A 14,385-nucleotide genomic window follows, 5' to 3' on the forward strand; every position below is an offset into this window, starting at 1 on the left:
ACTACCAGCTGTTCTGTGGGAGAAAGAGGAGGCTTTCTGCTCCCATAAAGATTTACAGCCTCGGAAACCCTGTACAGGGTCACTATGAGTCGGAACCGATTCCACGGCACATAACAACAACAACATCTACAGGTTATTCATTGGATCCTCATTCATTTATTTATTCCTTGAATTTATTTATTTATTTATTTATTGAGCAGCTACTGTACGCCAGCCTCTTCTCTAGTTGCGGGAGATACAGCAGCGAATAAGCCGATCAAAAAGATCTGCCCTGTGTCACTTACTTTCCGGAAGTCATCAAAAGTTCACTTTTCTCATTCACTGTTGTTGTTACTAAGTACCACTGAGTCGGTTCTGACTCATAGCAACCCTGTATAGGGTTTACGAGGAGCAACTGGTGAATTTGAACCACTGACTTTGTAATTTAAACCAACCTTGCAGGCCAGTGCTTATCCTATAGCGCCACACCAGGACTCCTTCATTCACTGTTGTTGTTGTTGCTGTTGTTATGTGTCGTGGAGTTGGTTCCAACTCATAGTGACCCTGCATAGGGTTTCATTCACTGAGTACCTATTTAAAAGCCTGATGCTGGAAACATGGCTGCCACCTACTGCCAGGTGCAAGCTATGGCTTCCCTGGTAGGGCTATCGCTACTGTCCTTGAGCAGCTTGGTTGACAGCTTGTGAATCAAGCTAAATTGCTTTGTAGAAGGGACCATACAAACAGCTAGACTGTTTGGGTGTGTACATCCCCATTCTAGTTTATTTATAAACATGTTACAAAGACTCTATGTGTAGAAGTGTCAAGAAGCTAGGAATTCCTGACAGTCTCATTGTTCTAATGCTTACAGATGATACAGCATGAAACCCTAGAAACCTAAAACCAGATACAGTGTTTAGTCACAAGAACATGGAATTAAATGTGTCTGGAGATGATATGGAAGTGGATTATAGAAACTATGAGGTAATTGGAGAATTTTTCACAGGTATTAATTGGAAGAATCACACCTAGTACTTCTTGGTCAAAAAAGTCTTCTTTCTGATAATAGAAGTAAATCTAATTTATGTGAGAAGACATGGTGGAAATGGTTTCTTGAAATTTCAAGATTCTGAAGAAATTTCTGACATACACCTTGCAGATGTTTTTGGACAAATGTGGCAGAAAAGACAACACAATGAACTGTTTATTACTGATATTTGTCAAGGAGCATCCATGTATGAGTGATTTTATTCTCCTAACATTGTGGCTGTAACTAGTAACCAAGTGGAAGAAGATTCACTCTCACATCAGCTGGATCTTGCAATTGGAGTCCATCTTATGGACAGAGATACACATTTATGTCTTGGAATTTGGGGAAGAAATGAACCCAGCTAGTCAAACTAACATGAATGGCTTTTTTCAGATAAGTCTCAAAAGTCTGTGTGTAACTACTTCTGGACATCGCACTGATATTTTTCAGAGAGATCCTGAAAAAATGTTCTGATAACTGATTTCTTGGGATGTGTGCAGAAAGTGGAAATTACTACAGAAACTATTAGCTTGCAACTAGATTCAGAACTCGTGGAAAACAGAACAAAGAAGACAAGATGGATGAAGAACGAATGAAACCTCTGAAATATGCTGAATAACTAACTTCTGTAGTTCACCTAACACACCAGAAACCCAAACTGAAAAACTGGCATCCTGGGAGTTTTACTCTGGATTATGGGTACTCACTATGAAATCATTTTCTAGACTCAATGATTTATGAAAAGACTGCACAAAAGACTGCCACCTTTGATAAAAATCTGTCATTGTATGTGCTTCAATGAATTGCCTTGGTGAGAATTGATAAAAGTATAAGGAAATTAAAAATTTTCTCTGGTAGTGTAGTGGTTACGAGTCGGGCTGCCAACCTCAAGGTCAGCAGTTCGAAACTACCAGTTGTTCCGCGGGAGAAAGATGAGGCGTTCTGCTCCCATAAAGATTTACATCCTCAGAAACCCTGTGCATGGTCCCTATGAGCTGGAAATGTCTCCACGGTACTTAACAACAACATTGATTTTGTAACTTAGGAATCAAATTGTAGTTTGATTACTTAATGGTATTTTACATGTTTCAATTTTCTGTTTTTTGTTTGATTATTGGTAGAAGAGACAAAAAAAGTAGATTATGTTGGTTTGTTCTTTTTATAAGCAAGTGTGGTGGCTTGTAGGATAAGCACTGGACTGCTAACTTCAAGGTTGGTGGTTCAAACTCACTCACCAGTTGCTTCTCAGAAACTCTATACAAAGTCACTATGAGTCAGAACCGACTGGATGGCACTTCAAAACAACTTGATACCAGACATTGATAGGTTCCAGGCCCCTAAAAATAAGGCAGTATTTGGTGGAGACATCATAGCCAAGATGAATATGTTCATGTATATGTGCTGCTGGTGATGGTTGCTGTGTGTTGTCAAATCTGTTCCGATTCATAGTGATTCTGTATAGAGTTTCTATGGCTGTAATTGTTACTGGAGCAGGAAGCCTCATCTTTCAGCAGAGATCCCTGGAACCATCAAGGGAGAAAAGCGAAGTACGAGACCCTCTCTGGGGAGGTAGTGACACTAGAGATGGAGGCAGAGACGATGATATGGACAGAAGGAGTGGTTGGGGACTCTGGACTCAGGGAGGGAGAGGGGCTGTGGGCTGGCGGCTGGGGGGCAGGCATGTGGGGTGTATCCTTTGGTTGTTTGATGATGCATGCAGGGGATTGTGATCATTGCACTGAAACAAAATACGATAGGATGAATGTAAAGATGATGTTCACCTATGTAAACTAACACATAATTCACAATAAAAAAAGTTCAAAAAAAAAGAGAGACTCATCTTTCTCCATAGAGTGATTGGTAAATTTAACTGCTGACCTTGTGTGGTTAGCAGCCTAGTCTGTAACCCAGTACAGTACCAGGATTCCTTGTATTGCTATTAGACATCATTAAGGCCTGGTGTGGCACTGTAGGATAAGCACTTGACCATAAGGGAGATTTGAACCTTGTGGTAAACAGTCCAGTGCTTATCCCACAGCACCTCAACAACCTTATAATAGAACAAAACATTGTCAGGGCAGCATCATGCTTACAATTATTGCTATCTTGCAACCACTTGACAAGCCCCTTTAAGGAGAATCTCTTCCCCTCCGCCCCCCCCCCCCTTTTTTTTTCTGACCCTCTACTTTACCAAACATGATGCCTTTCTCAAGCAAGTGGTCCAAAGTAAGGAAGATGAAGTCTCACCATGCTCATTTCTAAGGAACATTCTGGTTGTACTTCCTCCAAGGCAGATTTTGTTTATTCTTTTAGTAGTTCATGATACACTCAGTATGCTTCACCAACACCATAATTTAAATGCATTAATTCTTCTTTGGTCTTCCTTTTTCACTGTCCAAATTTCAAACGCATCTGAGGCAATCGAAAAGATCATGGCCTGGGTCAGGGTGCACATCTTTGTTGTTTAACATTTTGAAGAAAAAAACTTTGCAGTAGATTTGCTCAATGAAATACATTGTTTGATTTCTTATTATTGGCTTCATGAATATTGATTTTTGATCCAAGAAACAATGAAATCCTTGACAACTTCAATTTCTTTGCCAAAAGATACAACCCTCGGGTTAGAAGACATTCAAAATACAACTGAAGAAGAGCTAGCTCCTCAGAGTACAGCTGACCAGATGACACAAATGGAGTAGAGCATTTGGGACCTTCATTTGCTGATGGGCCACAACTCAAAACAAGGAGAAATAGCTATAAACATCCATTAATAATCAGAACATGTAGTGTACAAAGTATGACTCTAAGAAAACAGGAAGTTGTCAAAAAAGAACTAGAATGCATAGCCATCAATATCTTAGGCATTAATGAGCTGAAATGGACTGGTATTGGCAGTTTTGATTCTGAAAATCAAAAGGTTTACTATGCCAGGAATGGCAAATTGAAGAGGGATGGCATCTCACTCATTATCAAAAAGAACATCCCAGGGTCTGTCTTGAAGTACAGTACTGTTTGTGATAGGATAATATCCATACACATACAAGGTAAACCAGCTAATGTAATTATTATTAAAATTTACACACCAACCACTAAAGCCAGTGATGATGAAATTAAAGAATTCTACCAACTTCTTCAGTCTGAAGTTGACCAAATATGCAATCAAGCTGTATTGATAATCACTGGTGATTGGAATGCAAAGGTTGGAATAAAGAGAAAGCCTCAGTTATTGAAATGGCCTTGGTGATAGAAATGAGGCTGGAGATTGCATGATAGAATTTTGCAAGACCAATGACTTCTTCATTGAAAATGCCTTTTTTAAACAACATAAAAGAAAACGAACGAAACACATGGACCTTACAAGATGGAATACACAGAAATCAAATTGACTACATTTGTGGAAACAGACTGTGGAAAAGCTCCATATCATCAGTCAAAACAAGAACAGGGACAGACTGTGAAACAGACCATCAAGTGCTCATGTACAAGTTCAGGCTGAAGCTGAAGAAAAGTAAAACAAGTCCAGAAGAGCCATAAAATGATCTTGAACATATCCCACTGGAATTTAGAGATTGTCTCAAGAACAGATTTGATGAATTAGACACTACTGACAGAAGAATAGAAGAGCTGTGGGGTGACATCAAGAATATCACACAGGAAAAAAACCAAAAGGTCATTAACAAGACAAGAAAGAAGGGAAAGACCAAAATGGATGTCAGAAGACACTCTGAAACTTGATCTCCAGCATAGAGATGCTAAAGCAAATGGAAAAAATGAGTAGATAGCAGAGATGAACAGAAAGTTTCAAAGGGAAGCTTGAGAAAACAAAATCAAATAATATAATGAAATGTGCAAAGACCTGTAGTTAGAAAAACAAAAGGGAAAAATGTTCAGCATTTCTCAAGCTGAATGCACTGAAGAAAAAAAATCAAGCCTCCACTTGCAATCTTGGAAGATTCTCTGGACAAAGTATTGAATAATGTAACAATCATCAAAAGAAGATGGAAGAAATACACAGATCTACTGTATTAATACTGTATTGATGTTCAATCATTTCAAGAGGTAGCATATGATCAAGAGCCAATGATCCGGAAAAAAGAAGTCCAAGGTGCATTGAAATCATTGGCAAAGAACAAGGTTCCAAGAATTGATGGAATACAAAAATGAAATCTTTCAACAAACTGATGCAGCACTGGAGACACCAAGAAATTTACAAGACAGTTACCTGGCCAACCGATGGGAGAAAATCCATATCCATGCCCATTCCAAAGAGAGGTGACCCAATAAATGCAGAAATCATCAGACAAAATCAAGTAAAATTTTGCTAAAGATAATACAAAAATGGCTGCCACCATACATTGACAAAGAACTTCCAGAGGTTCAGGCTGAATTCAGAAGAGGACGTGGAATGAGGGATATTACTGCTGATGTTAGCTGGATCTTGGCTGAAAGCAGAAAAATGTTTACCTATGCTTTATTGACTACACAAAGACTTTCAGTTGTATAGATTCATGACAGGCTATGGACAACATTGTGGAGAATGAATATTCCGGAACACTTAATTGTGCTCATGAAGGACCTGTACATAGACCAAGAGACAACTGTTCAAACAGAACAAGAGGACACTAAATGGATTAAAATTAGGAAAGGTGTGTGCCAGGGTTGTATTCTTTCACCATACTTAATTCAATCTGTATGCTGAGCAAATAAGCCTAAAAACTGAATTATATGAAGAAGAACATGGCATCAGGATTGGAGGAAGACTCATTAACAAACTGTGATATGCAGATGATACAACCTTGTTTCCTGAACCAATAAATAACATTAAGATAAATGGAAAAAAGATTGATGTTACCGAAGACTTCATTTTGCTCAGATCAACCAAAAGGGCATATTGCATTAGACAAATCTGTGGCACAAAACTTCTTTAAAGTGTTGAAGAACAAAGATGTAAGTTTGATGACTAAGGTGCGCCTGATCCAAACTATGGTATTTTCAATAACATCATGTGTATGTGAATGTTATTTAATGAATAAGGAAGACCGTAGAAGAATTGATGCATTTGAGTTATGGTGTTAGAGGAGAATATTAAAAGTACCATATACTGCTAGAAGAATAAACAAATCTTTGCTGGAAGAAGTAGAGCCAGAATGCTCAATAGATGCCAGGATAGCCAGACTTCGTCTCTAAGGAGGGACTCGTCCCTAGAGAAGGACATCATGCTTGGTAAAGTGGAAGGTCAGGGAAAAAGAGGAAGACCCCCCTCAATGAGATGAATTGACAAGGTGTCAGCAGCATTGGGCTCAAGCCTAACAATGATTGTGAGATTGGTGCCAGACAGGGCGGTATTTCATTCTGTTGTGCATAATGTCACTACAAGTTGGTACTGACTCGATGGTATCTAACAACAAAAAGAAAAGAAAAGGAAAAGATAGTTTGGCTGTAAACATGAACAGGGAAAATGAGTTGTAAAATGGAGAGAAAATAAGAGTAAAGAAAACTTGTGTTGCTTGTTGGTTCTTAGGATAAAGTGTGGTGCTCTACAATAAGCACTAACTGCAATGTTGGCTGTTCAAACCCACTGGCTACTCCTTGGAAATCCTAAACAAGGTTGCTATGGGTCAGAACTGACTCAGTGGCACTTAACAACAAGTAATGTTAAATCCAGTATAAAGTTGAAGTTGAGGATAGAAAGAGTAGACTAAGGATTCAAGTACTTAGAAAGAAGGACTGGCTTTCTCTCTGTTTAGGATTCAGCTTATACACTAACTCTATAGAAAGGTCTGTCCTGACCTCTCTCGTCTCCTTCTCCCCCAACTCCTCTCCCTTCCCCTCCCCTTAGGAGTCCCTCCCTCTCTCTCACACACACACACACACCCTTCTTTTTTCTATGCACTTAGCTTATTTTCTTCATAGCACTTATATGAAACAATATTTTTTGTTTGCATGTTTATCATCTATCTTTTCCCACCATAATAATAGCTCCCTGAGGGCCTTTTCTCTTTCTTGTTCACAAGTATATCCCTACCACTCAGAGCAGTGCTAGGACACAGCTGCTATCAATAAATACTTGTTAAAGGAAGAGTCTATGTGGAAGGATGGCCCTTTGAGAGGTGTCAGGACATCTGCTTAGTTGTAACAGGAGAGAAGACATGTGGGTTTGTTGATTTTGTGATGGGGAGACAAAGAAGCCCTAGCTGGAGGCTTCTGTTTTCTTAATTAAGGCTGTGACTAAACAAGGGCAGGAAGTATAGGAATTGAGAAAAGAAAGAGATCACAATAGACAGTAATTGATAGCCCTAAATCTCCCAGAGACCTGGAAGCTCTCAGAACATGTTAGACTTTGCACGTGTTTTTCCACTTGTCTTCCAGGTAACCACTCTCAAGATTGGCCCAAGTGATGTGTCCTTTCTAGAGCTCTCCCCATAGTTCCCTCCTTCCCTGACAGGTTGAGCTCTGCTTGCCCCTGATGTGTGTGTCCCCACTGCTCATTGTTCACACACACACACACACACACACACACACACACAGCATACCCCAGAGATGAGACCACTGAATGGAATTCAGTTGTTTTCATGGAAGTCTCCGTCACTGACTGGGAGCTCCCAGACAGCAGGGATTTGTCATCTTCTCCTCCTCCATCTCAAAGGTTCTCAAGAGACCTGGCACAAATACATGTATATATATATATATATGATGAAATTGAAGAATTCTACCAACTTCTTCAGTCTGAAATTGACCAAATATGCAATCAAGCTGTATTGATAATCACTGGTGATTGGAATGCAAAGGTTGGAATAAAGAGAAAGGCTCAGTTGTTGAAATGGCCTTGGTGATAGAAATGAGGCTGGAGATTGCATGATAGAATTTTGCAAGACCGATGACTTATATATAACAAGTTATATATATACGTTCACTGTTGTCAAGTCAATTTCAACTCTTAGTGACCCTATAGGACAGAATGGAACTGCTCCATAGGGTTCCCAGGGCTGGAAACCTTTACAGAAGTAGATTATCACATCTTTCCCCCACCAGAGCAGCTGGTGATTTTGAACAGCTGGTCTTTTGAATAGCAGCCCAACATTCAACCCATCGCTCATACCAAACCCACTGCCATACAGTCAATTCGAATTCACAGAGGAGAACTGCTCCTTAAGAGGTTCCAAGACTGTAAATCTTCACAAGAGCAGACAGACTCATCTTTCTCCATGTTGGTTAAGCTTGAACCATTAACCTTGCAGTTAGCAGCTCAACATGTAATCCACTGTGCCACCAGGGCTCCTCTCCATGGCTCATGTTGTTGTTGTTGTAGTTATTAGGTGTTGTAGTTTTTAGGGTTTCCAAGGAGCAACTGGTGGTTTGGACCACCAACCTCGCAGTTAGAAATTGAAGGCTTATCCTACAGCACCACACAAGGACTCATGTTGTTTTTAAGTGCCATTGAGTCAGTTCCAACACATAGTTATCCTGTGTAGGGTTTCCAAGGAGTGTCTGGTGGGTTTGGACCACCGAACTTGTGGTTCAAACTGACCTTGCGGTCCAGTGATTATTCTACAGTGCCACACCTGGACTCTTCCATTGCTTATGGCTGTTGTTGTTAAGTGCCGTTGAGTTAGTTCCAACTCATAATGACGCTGAATGGAATTTCCAAGGAGCAGCTCATGAGTTTGAACCACTGTCCTTGCATTTCAAATTGACCTTATAGTCCAGTGCTTTATCCCACAGCACCACACCAGGACTCCCCATGGCTCATATTGTTGTTGTTTAGTGCTGTCGAGTCGGTTCCGATGCATAGCGACCCTGTATAGGGTTTCTGAGGAGCAACTGGTGAGCTTGAACTGCCAACCTTGCAGTTCAAATGGCTTTGCAGTCTGGCGCATAAACTCATGACACCACACGAGGACTCCCATGGCTCATGGCCCATAGTGGGTATTAAATACAAGTCTTCTGTATTCTAATGGAGTTACTGGAGTTACTCTGGGACGTGCATGCCCTTAATAAGAGATGCCTGGCTGCAGGTATCTGGGTGTGGGCAGGCTAGTGGGAAGGAGCATGACTGAGCAATTGCTTCCCCAAACCAAAAGAGAAGCCAACCTTGAAGACCAGGCTTCCATTTATAAGGCTTCCATGGGTGGCTCTGAACTTCACGTGAACACTCTGCCCCAGTTCCAAAGGCAACCCCACTTGAGCCATTAACATCACAGAGACTGAATCATATTAAATGGCAAACATGCTTTAGGCTATGGTCAGATTCCAGGTGAGGCTGTGCCAAACCTGTCTCCCTACGCACATCGTGTTCCCCATCCTCCTCAGCACACTATGGAATTCCACATATGTGAGGCTTGCACACTGTTCCCTCACACCATAATATGCCCACATGCATATACCACACCCACCATGCCACACATGCATGCACATACATGTAAACACACACATACAGTGGTGGCTATGAGGAACCGCCTGGTCAGTGTAGATGACTCAGGATGCTGGTACTGTGACTGTCCTCTTGTCCTTTGCACAGCCCACACTGACCACGGAGGCAGAAGGAAGTGAACCATTCTGCCCTTTGCTAGTACACGTCACAGGATCCTGAGTCTGAGGCTTGAGTGTCCATAGATTTCATCTGGTGTTGGGGAAGCTCCTGTATGATGATCCAGTTCTTAACTCAGGGAACTCACAGTTTGAAGAGGAGACACAGGACACTCCCAGGATGAGGGGGCAAGGCAGCCCGACCCCATGAAGCTGCCAGTGGGAATGGAAAGACACAGTATTTTTCTCAAGATGAACCCAGTTTGAGGAGCAAGAAAAAGCCCCTTGCCCCAGGAGACACCCATATGTTAAGGTCTTCACAAAGTTTGGGAGTATCCCATCTCATGCATGTTCATCCTCACCCTTTGCACGTAAGTGTTGATAGATTGATTATTGATTAGATTGATTCTAATGCCCCAATTCCTTAGATAAATATAGCTTAACATATCTACCACCTACACTTATCTTGAATCAATTTTAAATGCAACAATTTTGATGTCAGAGGTGGATTGGTGGTCAAGAACTGGGGATGGTGACAGATTATCTAGAATATGGACCTGCTCCATGTTCACATACCCTTGGTAAAGCATCACCTGGATCACCAGGCTCATTTTTCCAGCCCCACCCTCAGCTTTCCAAACCCCAGATGACACTTCTCGGGTCACATCCACATGAATCATGACAACACTCAGTGGAGCTGATTTATGGAAAGAATTGTCCCAAGTGCATTTGAAAGAAGAAGACAGTTGTGCAAGGTGTTTTTTGACAGGTTGTAAGGAGAGGCCAGATGTGAGGCATCAGGAAGGACCAGTTGATAATTATCATTGCTTCTACCTGGAATCTCCAGATGACAAATCTTGCTAAAGCCCAAATGGGTGGGTCTTGTTAACTTATTCCATCAAAATAATATAAAAAGGGCCACTCTATTTCAGTTTCATGTGAAATCAAGTCACCAGTTCCATTTGATTGTCCTCTGGGAACCAACTCAGGACTAGGTACAAAAACTACTCACTACCATGGAGTCAATTCTGACTCAGAGCAACCCTCTATAGGGTTTCCAAGATGTAAGTTTTTATGGTAACGGATAACCTTGTCCCTCTCCTGTGGAATAGTTGGTGCATTTGAACCACCAAACTTGTGGTTAATAGCCCAGTGTTTATCCTACAGTACCACCTTAGGGATAGGTATATTATTAAGTGCCATTGAATTCGTTCAGACTCATATGGCCCTGTATAGGATTTCCAAGGCTTTAAATTTTTTCAGGAGCAGAAAACCTCGTCTTTCTCCCACAGAGCAGCTGGTGAGCTCAAACCACCAGCCTTGTGGTTTCCAGTCTGGTGCTTACCCTAAGGAGTCACCAAGCTCCCTAAGGATAACAGTTCCATTCAATCCCCTTCTATGTGACAGATGGAATTATATGAGAAAGAAAGGTACTAGATGGCCCTAAATTCCCTTGTATCTCTGACATCAGTGTCTTTAAGCAGGAGTTAGGAAGAACCACGGAATGGAAAATAATCCTTATGTATATACAACAACTGGGGAACCACCCAAAGCATTCAAATACTATGCCCCAAGAAAGAAAGGTCTGCTCTCCAGCTCCATACTGCAGACTAGTGGCAAATCCTTGTCATAAAGAATGCTTGGCAGCTGGATATGAATGTGAAGACCACTCATGAAACTGAGCATGATGTTTCCACTCATCTATTCATTCATTCAGCAAGCATCAAATGAGAACCTTCTATGCCTAATATTGAGCCATGATGCAGGATTTCAGAAAAGAATTAAGGCCACTGTCCTAAAAGGGCTCAAAGCCTACTAGAAGAGGCCTACACAGGGGGGAAATATGCGTAATGAAAGAGAAACAATGTCAGAAAAAAGTCTAGCTCAGAAGGTGACTAGAGGAAGGAGCGAGCAACTTTTCCCAAGTTAATGAGGAAATTAATTTATAGACAATGTAGTTGATCTGTGACTCAAAAGAAACTGTACTAGGGCCCTAGATTCAGCTTGGCCCTTAATTCAGGTACTTCTGACCTATGTAAAAATCACTTATGCCCTCAGCCCCTGGATTTATAAAATAAGTGTGCTGAAGTAGGTGCTCACAATGCTTTGGCTGAGCTCATGGAGTTCCAATCATCAAAGAACAATGACCCCAAGCCTAGGCATGGACCCAAATACACAAATAGAATTCATTCTCAACAGGTCAAAATCCAGTGCTATATACAAGCTTAAAGAACCCAAATCCTTAATGGTCAGCCATTTCCAAATATCAATACACCTGCAATATTTCAGGTAGGAAGAATGGTTTCAAGTTCTAGTAAATCTCACAATGTTTTAGCATCTTCTTCATAATTATATTAATGATGCGAAAACACTTTTAAATAGTGCTATGTCTTCCTGCCACGGAGAATTGGAAAATGGTGGGATGTAGTTTTATGTCATGATTCAGGAAAGGCTTTAAGGGGCTAGGTTCTAGAATCTAATTATCATGACAGAAAGCATGGGTCAATACTGATTACATCAAAAGGAAAATGACTGTCTTTGGGAAATGCCCTCTAAAATTCAGTTGATCCACACTCAATACTTTCATGATGTAAACGTGTACACTGTTTCATGGGTTGGAAATTAAAATGGTGATGACGACCATTTTGTAGCTAGTTCAACAACTAGGAGGTTTGGAGAGAAACCAGCTCACTCAGAATCAGGAGAGCCCTGCTCAGGTTTTTCTATAATAAATGCAAACTTTGTTTTCAAGAGAAACTCAATTTGCTTGTGTTATGAGATGGAATCTGGGGATTGGTTAATCACCTCTGTAAAGATCAGAGGTAACCCTAAGTTAATTCCTAGAGAAAACCTAGTTTTATCTGTGGATGAGCCAGAGTCTGGATCCATTCAAATGCAGGTAGCTTTCCATCTAAGTTACATCACTGATTTGGCTTCTTCTCAGTTTTCGTAATAGACTATCAATCCTGCCATCTATTTGTCCAGTTTCCAAAGCATATGACAGTAACCTCATTAGCACTTCAGGTTTGGATCTGAGACTCACTGCAAACCCTCAGGTATGCAGAATCCATTAGAATGCTCAGTTGAGAGAATAATGCTGATGACCATAGCTAACATTCGTTTCTGGTGTGTCTCTCATCTCATCTAACCACAGCACTCCTCAGTAGGTGCTATCATTTCCTCCATCTTGAGATTAGAATGCTGGGGCTTAAAGATGTCAAAGTCAGAGACCTAGTGAAGTAGTCCAGTTGGGAGTTGAACCCAGGACTCTAAGTTTTTACTCTTAAAAACTAGGGAAGCTAATCTGATAGAGTTGCTATCCATCCACTCCTCTCATATACAGTCTATCTATGGTACAAATGAAAACACCAGACGACTAAAGAGTCAAATGCATTATCCAAAACACTCAAAAGATGACCTTCACTGGAGCAAAATGTAATATCCTGACCTGGTATTTTATGCAGGTCTTGGTGAAAGGTGGCCATGAGAAAATTATTTCTGTAACTGTCACCTTTTTCTTCTTCTTCTTTCTTTTTTTTTTTTTTTAAGTTGTGTTTTTGTTTGTTTGTTTGTTGGCTTGTTTGGAACTTTGCATTGTAATTTGGGAGAAAATTGGTTTTCCATTACATATTTTGTTTCATGATGTTGGTTGCAATTCCCACAATGTAACAGCACTCTTCCCACTTTCTCCTTGTGTTCCCCATTTGTCCGTCTTTCCTTCCTTCTGAGCCTTGTTTTTGGACAAATGTTTTGCCCTTTTGATCTCATATTGTTGATAGTTCTGAGGAATGCATTCCTCCCTGGTGTCTCTGCCATTGTCTTTTGTTTGGCTGAAAGCTGATCCCCTTGGTGGGCTTAGTTCCAGGCTGGAGGAATGTCTAAGGGTCATGGTCTTGGAGGTCCTGCCAGTCTCTATCAGACCAGTAAGTCTTATCTATTGTATGATTTTGATGTTTGCTCTTCATTTTTTTCCTCCAAGTCTAATCTGAATCAGAGTGTTAAGTCAGAGTGATAGTCAGACACTCTAGTCAGACAGCTCTAGTTCCAAGGTAGTGGAGGCTGTGGTTCATGTGGTCCGCTAGTCATTAGGATCCATTGTTTCCTTGAATCTTTGACTGCCTTCACTCTTTTTTGCTCTGGATGGAGAGAGATGATTGTCACCCAATGCCTCTTCTGTAAATCCCCACTGACAGACATTTATTTTAAAACAAAATTGTCTCCTTTGAGACAACTTATACCTTTCAAATACTGAGAGCTCTGTAACTCATTTTGATTTTCTCTTTGCCCCAGGTTCCAAACCCTAAGAAAGCAAGGTCTAATCCAGTCATGAGATTACCATCAGGAAACTGTCAAAGTCATCAAAAATAAGGAAAATTTGAGAAGCTGTTACAGCCAAGAGGAGCTGAGAAGACATGTCAATTAAATGTAATGTATCCAGGATGGCATCCTGGACAGAAAAGGAACATTAGGTAAAAATTAAGGAAATCTGAATAAAGTTTAGTTAATAATAATAATACCAACGTTGATTCATTAGTTATAATAAATGTGCCATAGTTATGTAAAATGTTAGCAACAGAAAACCAAGTGTGAGGTATGGTGTTTTTGTTGTTAAGTGCCTTTGAGTCAGTTCCAACTCGTAGTGAATAGGGTTTCCAAGGAGCCATAGGTGAGTTTGAACCACCAACATTTTGTTTTAAATTGACCTAGAGGCCCAGTGCTTATCCAACAGCACCATGCAAGGACTCCATACAGGAATACTCTGTACCATATTTGCAACTTTTCTGTAAATTTAAAACTATTCTAAAATTAAAAGTTAATTTTTAAATATGTTAATTAAACAATAATCCTGA

General features: G+C 40.5%; 2 pseudogenes; one reads left to right on the top strand and one right to left on the bottom strand.

Moving 5' to 3' along the window:
- LOC102817244 overlaps positions 1-1,721 on the top strand; it is an 8,899-nt pseudogene extending 7,178 nt beyond the window's left edge.
- The window catches only part of LOC102840066, a 1,013,887-nt pseudogene that overhangs the window by 721,405 nt on the left and 278,097 nt on the right, over positions 1-14,385 (bottom strand).

The sequence above is a fragment of the Chrysochloris asiatica genome, unplaced genomic scaffold (assembly GCF_000296735.1).
Source record: "Chrysochloris asiatica unplaced genomic scaffold, ChrAsi1.0 scaffold00042, whole genome shotgun sequence".
Lineage (NCBI taxonomy): Eukaryota > Metazoa > Chordata > Mammalia > Afrosoricida > Chrysochloridae > Chrysochloris > Chrysochloris asiatica.